Below are 13,628 nucleotides of genomic sequence, written 5' to 3' on the forward strand. Positions count from 1 at the left end.
AATGGACGTATGTCCTGCAATTAGGGTTGGGCTAATAAAAATATAATCTATCTGGGAAAATGACTTATGTCTGTTGGATAAAAATGTGTAATCTCTAGCAGTAGCATTCTGCATACGCCAAATATCAACAAGATTTAGATCTGTGATAAGCATATTCAATAAAGTAGATGAAGGATTGGCTATTGCATCTGAATTAGATTTATCTATCTAAAGAACAGTCAGTTTGTTCCAACAATGTGTTTCCAATGTAGGAAAAAAGTCTCTGTCAGGCTCGTTTGGGCAGTAAATGGATGTGAAAGCTAATTTATGATTAAGCGTGCTAACACTGGCAAAAGCAAGTCTGGCATCATTTCCAGTGGCATTTACATTGCAGCCTATTTTCCTGTTCAGAAGGATGCAAACTCCCTTGGTCTTATTTAGGGCGCACAATGATGCAATTCATCTGTAATGTTTATTTTGAAATTGTGCCACATCGCATTGTTTTAGGTGTGTTTCCTGGATCAGGGCAAGGTCTACCTTTTTATGACGTAGATACTCAAGAACACGTGTGTGGTTGATAGCGAAATTTAGGCCATTCACATTGAGTGATAATATTTTCAATGACTGAGTCGACATATTATACAGCTAAGATCTGTCTTAAAATATAAACGTGTTAGTAAAAGATATAGAAGCGTATAATCGTCCTGTCAATTACCGTACAGATGCCCCAATGCTGAAGTTCTAACATATATGTCTGTAAAGGGGAGGGGGTGGGGAAAACTATATACAAAAACATACACAGACATAAACATTGTCTGATTCATGACCAATCCACCCCAACGCATGGCTACAGTTATCAGATAAACCCACACAGTCATGACACATGAATTCGTCACCTTCGAACTTGTAAAGCTAGGCTAATTTAGCATGCTAGTGTTAAATCATATCTAAGTAAAGCAAATATCAGAAGATGTAGCCTAGCTAATCTTACAGTCCAAACATGAATACCTTGTAGTAACGTTAAGGATCCTGAGACTGACCAATTGCTACATAACTTGCATGTTAAGTGATGTAAGTTCATTCCTTCATGTCCACTAAGTTGTCTTTGGCGTGTGGAAGATCCCCGTTGTTCTTCTCTATGATTGGGTTCGAGGCTGCAGCAGTAGCTCCACCGTTGCGCCATACCGGTATAGAGGTGGACCTCCGTGGAAGAGAGTTGATGAAATCTTCTAAGACTTAAAAAGTCTTAAATAATTTTTCTTAAAAGTAAGGCCTTAAATAGTATTAAATTGTCTTAAATTCAGATCGGATGGGTCTTAAATATTTTTTTAGTCATGTCATCGCAAAAATGCAGGCAATCTGTTCTGCCAGGTTGAATATTCTCGGTATGAGCTGCGTTGTCTATATATAAGTATAAGTATGTATACTTTTTTGATCCCGTGAGGGAAATTTGGTCTCTGCATTTAACCCAATTGGTGAATTAGTGAAACACACTCAGCACACAGTGAACACACAGTGAGGTGAAGCACACACTAATCCCGGCGCAGTGAGCTGCCTGCTTCAACGGCGGCACTCGGGGAGCAGTGAGGGGTTAGGTGCCTTGCTCAAGGGCACTTCAGCCGCGGCCCACTGGTCAGGGCTCGAACCGGCAACCCTCCGGCTACAAGTCCAGAGTGCTAACCAGTGGGCCACGGCTGCCCTTACGGCTGCCCGTCTATGGTTAGGTCAGAGCCCGTTTGTCTACTGCGCAGCTTTTAATGACGTGAAATAGGCCTAACGGCAATATAGGTCTGCCTCCAATGGTTGATAGCCACTTGCCTACATCAGCGTTTCTCAAACTACAAGGACTGCTGGTCCGCGGAGCCACGGAGTCTAATTATGCCCAGTCCTTTTGTCACTCGTCTGCTAATTTGCTGAGCAATTGGTCAAAGAACCGCGGACCGACAGAAAACAAGAAAACAAACGTTTCCGTAATCAGGAAGAAATACTTGCTAATTTGGTGTCATCAAACATAGTCATACAATTATGTGCGTGTGGTATGAGCCTTCATTTAATGCATACGTGTGCACGTCTGCGAGAGAAACGGAAACCAAACGATAACGTTGGTAAAGCAAAGCTCCACTTCAACCCGTTGGGCAACATTTAAACAAACAAACTTGATTCTTGCAACTTATATTTATAGTCAGATTTACTTATTTTTATAGTCAGATTTGAATATAACGTAGCCAAAAGCTATGGTAGACTAATTATTCTTCCTGTTTAATAAATATCTCCAAATCAGTGATTTACATCTATTTGCTCTGTTTTTGCTACACAAAAACTGGTATTGTGTTTCCTGAATCCTTACATGGGCAATTCCATGGAAAATTACATTTTTGGTAACATCCATAACGCCAATAAAATGTGATGGTATGATATGTAAGTGATTACATGAAATTTGAACTTTTGCTATTTTTGGCTGAAGAATGTAAATGAGAAAAAATGCACAAAAAATGAATGTTATCATTCACATCATACAAATGCCAAGGCATTTCACTGGCGTTATGGATGTGACAAAAAGTCTATTTTCTGTGGAATTGCCCACATTCAGACATTCAAATGAAATTTTGTTAAAAAGCATGTAGCCTAAATATTTTCTCTGTTTGCCTACTAGTGTATGCTGCTTGCATTAGGGAAGCGTCCCAGAACAATGGTACCCATATAGGCCTAATTGCTGTTGTTTTGGCACCCATATAGGCCTAATTGCTGTTGTTTTGGCACCCATATAGGCCTAATTGCTGTTGTTTTGGCACCCATATAGGCCTAATTGCTGTTGTTTTGGAAAGTACTTTTTCTCATGCAAACATGCAGAGTAAAGCAATAAAACTATTGTAATTATATTTTGCATTAGTAAAGCGGTCCTCTGATATGCATGTTTTCACAAACTTTGACCGCTTCAAAGTGCATGTATAACAATATAGCATAACAATAATAAGGATATATAATAATTGTGATAATGATCATCATAAGGATATTTTTATGTGGGGGGGGGGGGGGGGGTTCATCTTGGTGTGCCCTATGACCCCAAAGTCTGCCATGACCAGGGCTCAGGTCAAATCAGTGAAAACCGAGTATTGTCATTTTACCATAGGCCTACTGTAGGTACCATAGGCCTGATGTCCAGACATCAGTGTGTGAACTTGGAAAGAGTACTGTATATTTCCACTTTTCCATCGTAAGTTTGGTCTTAAATTTCACTTAGAAGTGGTATTAAAAGGTCTTAAAAAGTCTTAAATTTAAGTTGTTTATACCTGTAGACACCCTGTTAATATATATTATGATTATGATGGCACCCAATGGGCCTGCCTTGCATTGCGCCCCCACCTGGCCAAACAAGTAAATGTGCCAGAAAATAAAATGCAAAAACAAATAGCACACGCATCAAATATGTACATTTCACAAACGCACCGCGTCAGTGCTTTGTTGGATTCCGAAATGTCACGGGTTGCGGCCCGGAGGTGCTCGGGCCTGCCATTGCCCCTTGCGGCTATATTTTCTTGTATGTTATTTAAAGGCGCAGTCAGGGATTTTACACAATTTCAAGCCCAGAACATTATTTGTCACATTCAGCAATCATCTCCTCATGACCACTAGCTACCGTAGCTAGCTCAGTGTTTACAATGGAAAAAAAATGATGTCTGTAGTCAGCTCAGACTCTGAAAACTGGAAACAAACAAAGTGGGAGCAGCCTGCCTCCAAGCAAAAATAAAACCTTGTGTAGAATTTCTCTGGGAATACTGAAGGTAGGGGTGAGCTCTATGGATGTTTCGTTTGGTCCTTATTAAAATGTATCACCTGGAGAGAAGAAATACTCTTTTCTGATTGGCTGGTGGGGTGGCTATTAATTCTGAATAATGGGACACCTATGAAGTAGATCTGGAAAAAAGTTGAATCACCGTTCCATATCAATGCTTATGAATGGTAACTATAACAACGATAGCAGGACGACGGTTGAGCCTGGAAGCAGGCTTTGCAACAATGGAATCAATTGTAAACAAGTTAACTGTCCATGCGATCCCTGTTATAGGGCCAAAGAAAGGCCTACAACAAGTCGGCTTCTTTTTAAACGGAACCGCGTGTTTCCTTTGCGTGCTATAAAGGCATCACTATTGCCTATAGTGGCAACCGGGTGATAAGCGGGATAATGGCCTTCGAGGTGTCCTGTTATAAGGAATTATATGTCCTGCGCGTCGGGGAGTTCTTTGCCTCTCGCCCTCGTCCATTAATTCTGTATAACAGGACACCTCGGCGGCCGTTATCCCTTACATAATGTATGTTTTTTTTTTTGCACAAAAGCGCCTGCTAATGAATGTAAAACCCTAAAGCCCACCAGAGGCCCTTTTTCCTTCGTCAGTTGAGGATATTTGGGATGGCCTGTAGGGAATGTTGAGGATATTTGGGCCTGTAGGGAATGTTGAGGATATTTGGGATGGCCTGTAGGGAATGTTGAGGATATTTGGGATGGCCTGTATGGAATGTTGCAGTTGTACCGAGCTGCCATCAAGAGTGTCCTGACCTTTTTCTGTTACTGTCTGGTGTGGCAACTCTACTGTCCAGCAGAGGTTGCAGCCAACAGGATCAGAAGCCAGGCAGCTACAGCTCTGCACTCTGCTACACATGGGAATGTTGTTCTCCTCTTCATTCTTCTCTATGATTAAAGCACAATCTGATTCTGATTCATTGGACACAGCACTGCACTTAGTATAGTTGTGGTTAATATATTTTTATTTGTGTATTATATTTTAATGTTGATTTTATTGTAAAACATTTCAGATAAGAGCAAACTTAGTTATCCATGGGATGGTACAGAATAGTCCACACATCCACCAGGAAGCCAATTCTGTGTGGGAGGAATGAGTCTGATTTGAATGTTGCTGGGTGTGACTGAGAGGAGGGTAAAAGATGGAAACACATTACAATCAATCACAGAACTGGTCCTACCTGTATTCTGACTCATAGTACAGTACCTCAACAGGAAAAAACATTTTACAATGTTCATGTGCCAAAGACCAGTAACATATCTTAATACCCTCTGTTGACCTCTTTTCACATGACATAAACCACTAACACAATTGTTATGTAAGTGTATTTGGGGACTTTAACCTCTTTTTCATTTTCATTTACAAATGCCTCAGATTGATCTTTACAGTAGAAAAAGCAGAGGCGCACTCAAGGTCTTGATACTAATACAAATTTGTATTGAGAGCCGAGGTTACAGACAAAAAAACTGGGAAACAAACGTTTCGGGCATAGCCCATTATCAATGTCTCTATTATGTTATGTATTATGTTCTTATTACATGGCTCTTCATAATGCTGCAGAATGCTCCATTCACTTGAATGGGCCTTCCCAACGTTCGGCGGTCTGCTAATTCTGAATAACAGACCGTTGCTAAGTATAACCGCTATGAAGGGAAATGGGCTTTGTGCTTCTATTTCACGTCTTTCATATTACTGCGCAAGTAGTCCGGCCACTTATCACTTTAGAATATACAAACCGGAAATATACAAACCATAGCCTGCGCAGTACAGCTGTCCAACTCCTGTCTCAGGATGGTCTGGAGAGTCGCGAAATAATGTCTGTGACTAGGCACAGATGTGAGGGGAGTCTGAGGAGCTACTGGACTCCATCACTGACAGAGAGAGAAAAGTGGAGCAAAGTCCTCTCCTCTCATCCCGGCAATGGCAGCAAATCCGGTGAGCCATAACTACATAGCCTAACATAGCCTAACTGAGTTGACATTTTAAACATCAGGCTAACAGCTGTTGTTTTCTCAGGTGTGTCAATGACAGAGCCCCGCCAAGAAGCAGATGAAGAAAGAAACATCAACATCAACATCCCTAAAGAAATCCCATTCTCATTGTCCCATTTCACTATAAATGGCAATGTTTAGTTCAACTTCAATACTAGATGTACCACAGAGCGGTACAAAATATGACCGCCGCCCAGTCCAGCACATGTTTTCCACAAAAATAAGTCACGCTGAAAGGCATATATGATTCTAACTGTCTCACTGAATTGCATTATGCACACTTAATTCTCACTGGTATCTGCTAGACAACAAGTACCAAAACATGATTAGTTCATAGATTTCACATGTAATATACATTTTATGTCAGACACCAAACAGGACGAGGACCACAAAAGCGTCACGTTCAAAAGTTTATTTAAGGGTTGGGGGTTTCAGGGGTTCCGGGGGGGGTACAGGAGTTCCAAGAGTCTGCGTGTGTGTGTTCCCCCAGTAGCCGAACAGCGATGGCAGGAGCTGGATGATCCGGGAAGTCCTGGGGGAAACACACACACACAACAGCAATTGAAACGAAGCAGCAGTACAGTCAAGGACTAGGCGGTATTCGTAGAAGAGGGACGGAAGGCAGGTCAAGATTACCGGGGCTGGAGAACACAGAAGTAGTCGAGCGGGTCCGGGATCACAGGCAAAGAGTCAGAGGCGTTTTCAATAAACAGGCAGGTAACTGGTGCTGGTTGCAGACGATCTGACAAGTGTGGACTGAAAAGCAAGGCTTTATATAGAGGGCATGATGAGTGGTGAATGCAGTGCAGCTGGTAGGTAACGAGGGTGAGGCAGAGCAGAGCAGGAACAGGTGGAGGTCATCAGACTTCAATCAGCACGTGTTACCAGGCAGAGAGAGAGCTCATGACAGAACCCCCCCCCTAAGGGACGGCCCCAGAAGTCCCCAAGAGTGACACCACGTCGGGAGGGCGGAGGGGAGCCGGTGGAGGGCTAGAATTCCTCCGAGCGGTCCGAGTGAACATCCTCATCCTCGGAGGGAGCTGGAGGGTCGTGGACAGAAGACGGGACAGGTACCGAGACAGGGTCAGGGTCAGGCACATGACAGGAAGCCGGGCGGGCAGGACGGTTAGGGACCCCTCTGGGGCGGCCCCTACGGATTGCAGGTTGATCAGGATGCAGACGGTGGAAGTCGGCGATGAGTGTCCGGTCCACAATCCGACTGGCTGGCACCCAGGTTCTCTCCTCAGGTCCATAGCCCTCCCAGTCGACGAGATACTGGAGGCCCCTACCTCGCCGTCTGGACCGAAGCAGGCGTCGAACGGTGTACACCAGCCCACCGTCAACGAGGCGAGGAGGAGGAGGAGGAAGCGGCACGGGGACCAGCGGGCTTTCATGCGTCGGCTTGACTTTCGAAACATGGAAAGTAGGGTGCACCCTCATGGAGGTTGGCAACTGGAGCCGGACTGCGGTTGGGCTGATGACCCTCTGGATAGGGAACGGGCCGAGGAATCGAGGTGCCAGTTTACGCGATTCCACCCGCAGTGGGAGATCCTTGGCTGACAGCCACACCTTCTGGCCAACACGGTAGGCGGGTGCCGGCGATCTTCGGCGGTTAGCCCCAGTGGCATAGCTGACAGCTGACTTGAGTAGCGTGGCACGAGCTTGTGACCAGGTACGACGGCAACGGCGGGCATAGGCGAGGGCAGACGGGCAGGACACATCTCCTTCCTGGCTGGGGAACAGGGGGGGCTGGTAGCCATACACACACTGGAAAGGTGACATACCAGTGGCAGAGCAGGTGAGGGAGTTGTGAGCATACTCTATCCACATCAGTTGTTGTGCCCAAGCCTGGGGTTTGCGAGAAACCATGCACCGCAGCGCCTTCTCCAGCTCCTGGTTTGCCCGCTCGGATTGACCATTGGACTGGGGGTGGAACCCAGAGGTGAGACTCACTGTGGCCACTAGAAGACGACAGAACTCCTTCCAGAATGTAGAGGTAAATTGCGGGCCTCGGTCAGAGACAACATCCCTGGGCAGCCCGTGTAGACGGAAGACATGATCAAGAACAGCCTGGGCAGTCTCTCTGGCAGATGGCAGTTTAGGGAGGGGAATGAAGTGTGCCATCTTGCTAAACCGGTCAACCACAGTGAGAATGACAGTCATCCCACCTGATGGTGGGAGGCCAGTTACAAAGTCCAAGGAGACGTGGGACCAGGGTCGTGTGGGCACAGGCAAGGGCTGGAGTAAACCAGCGGGGGGCCGAGTGGAGGACTTGTTCTGATTGCAGGTGGGGCAGGCACGGACGAATTCTCGGACATCCCTTCTCAAAGACGACCACCAAAAGCGCTGGGCAAGGAGATGGCAGGTGCGGGCGGAGCCCGGGTGGCAGGCAAGGCGGGAGTTGTGTCCCCACTGTATGACCCGGGACCTCAAATTATCTGGGACGAAGAGACGACCGTCTGGGCATGCACTGGGACTGGGATGGTCACGGAGGGCCTCTTGAATTTCCTCCTCGATATCCCAGGTCAGGGCAGCTACGACGCAGGGATCGGGCAGAATTGATGCAGGTTCCTGGGAAGGGGCGTCATCCTTATGAAACTGACGGGAGAGAGCGTCCGGCTTGGTGTTCCGAGAACCTGGGCGGTATGACAGGGTGAAGTTGAATCTGGTGAAAAACAAGGCCCAGCGGGACTGTCTGGGGTTAAGACGTTTGGCATTGCGGATGTATTCGAGGTTTTTGTGATCGGTCCAGACCAGGAACGGAACTGTGGACCCCTCCAGCCAGTGACGCCACTCCTCCAGGGCAAGCTTGACAGCCAACAGCTCACGGTTTCCAACATCATAATTGCGCTCTGCAGGTGAAAGCCGGCGAGAGAAAAATGCACAGGGGTGCAACTTGTTGTCCTCCTCTGCCCGTTGAGAGAGTATGGCCCCGACTCCCACGTCTGAGGCATCCACCTCGACAACGAACTGCCGGTCTGAATCCGGCATCTGGAGGATGGGGGCAGTGGTGAACCGGGCCTTGAGGGTATGAAAGGCTGTGTTGGCCTCTGGGGTCCAGAAAAAGGGGTGTTTGATGCTGGTCAGAGCTGTGAGGGGAGCGGCGACGGAGCTGTAGTTCCGGATGAATTTCCGGTAGAAATTGGCAAAACCGAGGAATTGCTGCAGCTTCTTCCTATTCCCCGGAACTGGCCAGGAGGTAACTGCCGAGACCTTTGCGGGGTCCATCTGGATATTGCCTTCAGCGACGATGTATCCCAGGAATGACACAGTCTGAGCATGGAACTCGCATTTCTCCGCCTTGACATAGAGAGAGTTCTCCAGGAGCCGTCGAAGAACCAGCTGGACATGACGGGTGTGTTCGGACAGAGTTCTGGAGAAAATTAAGATGTCGTCCAGGTACACGAAGACGAATTTATTCAGCATGTCCCGCAGCACATCATTCACCAGCGCCTGGAATACCGCTGGGGCGTTGGTGAGGCCAAATGGCATTACCAGGTACTCATAATGGCCGGTGTGGGTGTTGAATGATGTCTTCCACTCGTCACCCTCCCTTACTCGCACTAGGTGGTAAGCATTTCTAAGGTCCAGTTTGGTGAAAATAGTGGATCCCTGGAGCAATTCAAAAGCAGAGGTGAGTAAAGGCAGAGGGTACCGGTTCTTCACTGTGACATCATTCAGACCTCGATAATCAATGCAGGGGCGAAGAGAACCATCTTTCTTTCCCACAAAGAAGAACCCGGCACCAGCAGGAGAGGAAGACGGGCGGATGAGTCCAGCTGCCAGGGAGTCCCTGATGTAATCCTCCATAGTTTTTCTTTCAGGAGGGGATAGTGAGTAGAGGTGACCTTTGGGTGGAGCAGTCCCAGGGAGGAGATCAATGGCACAGTCGTACGGACGGTGTGGGGGCAGAGATGTGGCTTTGGTCTTGTTGAACACCTCTCGGAGGCCATGGTAACATTCAGGGACATTAGAAATGTCGTGGGCAATGCTGGGGGGTACTGAGCCGGGGGGCAGCGAGGCAGCACGCAAACAGGTCAGGTGGCAGGCATTTCCCCACTCTTTCACAGTTCCGGAGGCCCAATCGAGGTGAGGATTGTGGAGACGGAGCCAAGGGTAGCCCAGGATTAGGGGTTGGCCTGGAGAGCTGAGCAGGTGGAAGCGGATGGTCTCTCGGTGGTTTCCTGACACCATCATTGAGATGGGGGCTGTGATGCTGGTAACTGTGCCAATTGCGTGACCGTCCAGGGCCCGGGCTGGAACAGGAGTGGACAAGCGATGGCTTTCCAAGCCCAGCTGACGAGCAAGTCCTGTGTCAATAATGTTTGCTTCTGCGCCAGAGTCCACCAGGGCTGCCAGGGTATGGGTGGAATCAGACAGGTGAAGACAGACTTGGATGAGGGGTTTACGGCTGATGGAGGGCTGAATGTTCATTGAGCTCATCCGGATTCCACCTACATCTGGTGAGCTCCGGCTTTTGCTGGACAGGTGGCGACTCGATGACCATCACCACCACAGTACAGGCACAAGTTGGAGGTGATGCGTCGCTGGCGCTCTGCAGGGGTTAGGGAGGTGCGGCCGATCTCCATCGGTTCAGACTGGTCCGGCTGACTAGATGGTGTGGCAGGTGCGGACAGAAGGGCAGTTGGGACACTCCGTGTGCTGGTGGATGGACTCTGGCGCCCTCTCTCATGACGGCGGGCCTGGATCCTGCGGTCGATGCGGACAGCCAGAGCAATGGCTTCATCAAGAGTGGGGGGTTGATCATGGGAAACCAGCTCGTCCTTTATGTAGTCCGCCAGGCTGTGGAGGAAAGCATCCACCAATGCTTCCATGTTCCAGGAGCTCCGACTTGCCACGGTTCGAAAGTCGATGGAGTAATCCGCAACAGTCCTTCTGCCTTGGCGAATACTCATCAGGATCCGAGATGCCTCGGCTATTGTGGATTCCAAATCGAATACCTTGAGCATCTCCTCTGCGAATAGGTTGAAGGTTGCACATGCTGGGGTCTGGCGCTCGAACTCCGCCGTTCCCCAGAGTCGAGCTCGGCCCGTCAGGTGAGTGATCACGTAACCGACCCTCGCCCCTTCAGTGGCAAAAGTCCTGGGTTGCAGGGTAAACTGGACACGGCAGCTCGTCAGGAACGCCCGTACCTGGGTTGGGTCGCCGCTGAACCGCTCTGGATTGCCGATCCTGGGTTCTGGGGCTCCGGCAGCCACGGTAGCAGTGGACTGGGCAGGAGACTCAGGTGCTGGGCCGGTGAGCAGGCTGGCTGGGGCTGGGCCGGTGGGAGCAGGCAGAGGAGAAAGGTTGGTGAGAAGTTGAATGATCATTGCAAGTTGTTGCTGTTGCTGCTGGAACTGCTGACGCTGGCTCAAGCCGGCTTGAAGTAGGGAGGCAATGTCAGCAGTGTTGCGGTTTACCTCTCTCTCTGTCTCTTCCAGGCGTTGCATGGCGGTGGGTGGTTCTGGTTCGTCGGTTTCCATGCTGGTTCGACCGTGCGCTGGGTCCATGTTTGGTCAGATCGTACTGTCAGACACCAAACAGGACGAGGACCACAAAAGCGTCACGTTCAAAAGTTTATTTAAGGGTTGGGGGTTTCAGGGGTTCCGGGGGGGGTACAGGAGTTCCAAGAGTCTGCGTGTGTGTGTTCCCCCAGTAGCCGAACAGCGATGGCAGGAGCTGGATGATCCGGGAAGTCCTGGGGGAAACACACACACAACAGCAATTGAAACGAAGCAGCAGTACAGTCAAGGACTAGGCGGTATTCGTAGAAGAGGGACGGAAGGCAGGTCAAGATTACCGGGGCTGGAGAACACAGAAGTAGTCGAGCGGGTCCGGGATCACAGGCAAAGAGTCAGAGGCGTTTTCAATAAACAGGCAGGTAACTGGTGCTGGTTGCAGACGATCTGACAAGTGTGGACTGAAAAGCAAGGCTTTATATAGAGGGCATGATGAGTGGTGAATGCAGTGCAGCTGGTAGGTAACGAGGGTGAGGCAGAGCAGAGCAGGAACAGGTGGAGGTCATCAGACTTCAATCAGCACGTGTTACCAGGCAGAGAGAGAGCTCATGACATTTTATACAACCCCACCCCCATCTTGCCTGTTCATAATTCTGAGAAATTCTTGAATTGTGTGCATGTGTGCGTGTACATGTTTATGTTCATGTGTGTGCGTGCATGTGCATGTGCTTGTGTGTTTGCCTGTTTATGTGCATGTGTGTGTGCATGTGCATGCATGCGTATATATGTCTACTGTGTGAGTATGTGTCATACGTAGGATTACTGTGAATGTATGTGTGTGCGTGTGTATCTGTTTATGCACATGTGTGCATATGGAATGGGTTTACATGACCCCTGGAGGAAAACATACGCAAAAAATTGGTCATCCTAGGCCCTACGGTTCTCAAGATATTCACAGAAAACTGTGTCTGCCCTACCCTCCTTTCGGGGGGTCCAGTCCAGCGGGGGGGCTACAGATCAAAACGAAAAACGATGGTTCCATGCTATCCATGTGGGGGTACATGCCCACCAAGTTTCGTGTACCCCGGTCTTTCAGTGTCCCGGGAATCCTTGTTGGTGTACGGTCACTAAATGTACACATATATTATTTTATTGTAAGGCCCCCCATGAACGAAAGTACACGAAACTTGGCATGCATTCGGAGGGTGTCATAATGATCCTACACTTTCAATTTCGTGCAGTTTTGACCATGTCAGCCAGAGATATTGTGATGAAAACACCTAATGTTTTGCTTTTTAATTTTTAACTAGGTGGCTCTATACATGAAATAAGTGGTAATGGGATAGGTTGACATGCCCCCTTAAAGGGAAACTTGGCAGGATTTCCCCCTCTGCTGGAGAAATTGTGCATTGTGCTATTTCAAACCGGGGAAAAAGGTAACTATAAAGCACATGGATTTGTTTACAAGCTAGCAAAACGGTTAGCATAAGTTCGGTAGACAATGTGGATGTTGCAAGGTAAGAAACACGATTTAAAACAAGTTTCTTGTTTCTCACTTCTCTTTCCGGGACGGTAGTCTCAATGTTGCAAGGTTGGTTTTCCGTCTGGGGACGCTAGGGGCAGCGGGAAAAGTCACCATTTTCACCGGAACAGGTCATTTAACCATCCAAATGATTTCTAAACGGGTTTATTACGTTGAAATAGTTGCCAAGTTCCCCTTTAAGACCAACATACAAAAAAAAGGTGGACCTCCTAGGCCCTATGGTTCTCGAGATATTCAGAGAAAACTGTCTCCGGCCACCTACAGGCCAGTTGGTGTGTAGTAACATAAATTAATTTATTGTGTGGCCACCCATGAACGGAATTCCACAAAACTTGGCGTGCATTCAGAGGGTGTCATAATGATCCTACACTTCCAATTTCGTGCAGTTTTGACTATGTTAGGTCACAGATACCTGCGATTACAACACCTCATTTTTACTATTTTTTCGTGTTTAACTAGGTGGCGCTATACATGAAATGAGTGGATATGGAATGGGTTGACATGGCCCTTTGAGATCAACATACAAAAAAAAATGGTCCTCCTAAACCCTACGGTTCTCGAGATATTCACAGAAAACTGTGTCTGCCCTACCCTCCTTTCGGGGGGTCCAGTCCAGCAGGGGGGCTACAGATCAAAACAAAAAACGATGGTTCCATGCTATCCATGTGGGGTTACATGCCCACCAAGTTCAGTGTACCCCGGTCTTTCAGTGTCCCGGGAATCATTGACGGAAATTTGGGCATGCGAAAAAGAAAAAAAAAAAATTGCCAAGTTTTGTGGAATTCCGTTCATGGGGGGCCACACAATAAATTACTTTATGTTACTATACACCAACTGGCCTGTAGGTGGCCGG

This window comes from Alosa sapidissima, chromosome 2 (genome assembly GCF_018492685.1).
Source record: "Alosa sapidissima isolate fAloSap1 chromosome 2, fAloSap1.pri, whole genome shotgun sequence".
NCBI lineage: Eukaryota > Metazoa > Chordata > Actinopteri > Clupeiformes > Clupeidae > Alosa > Alosa sapidissima.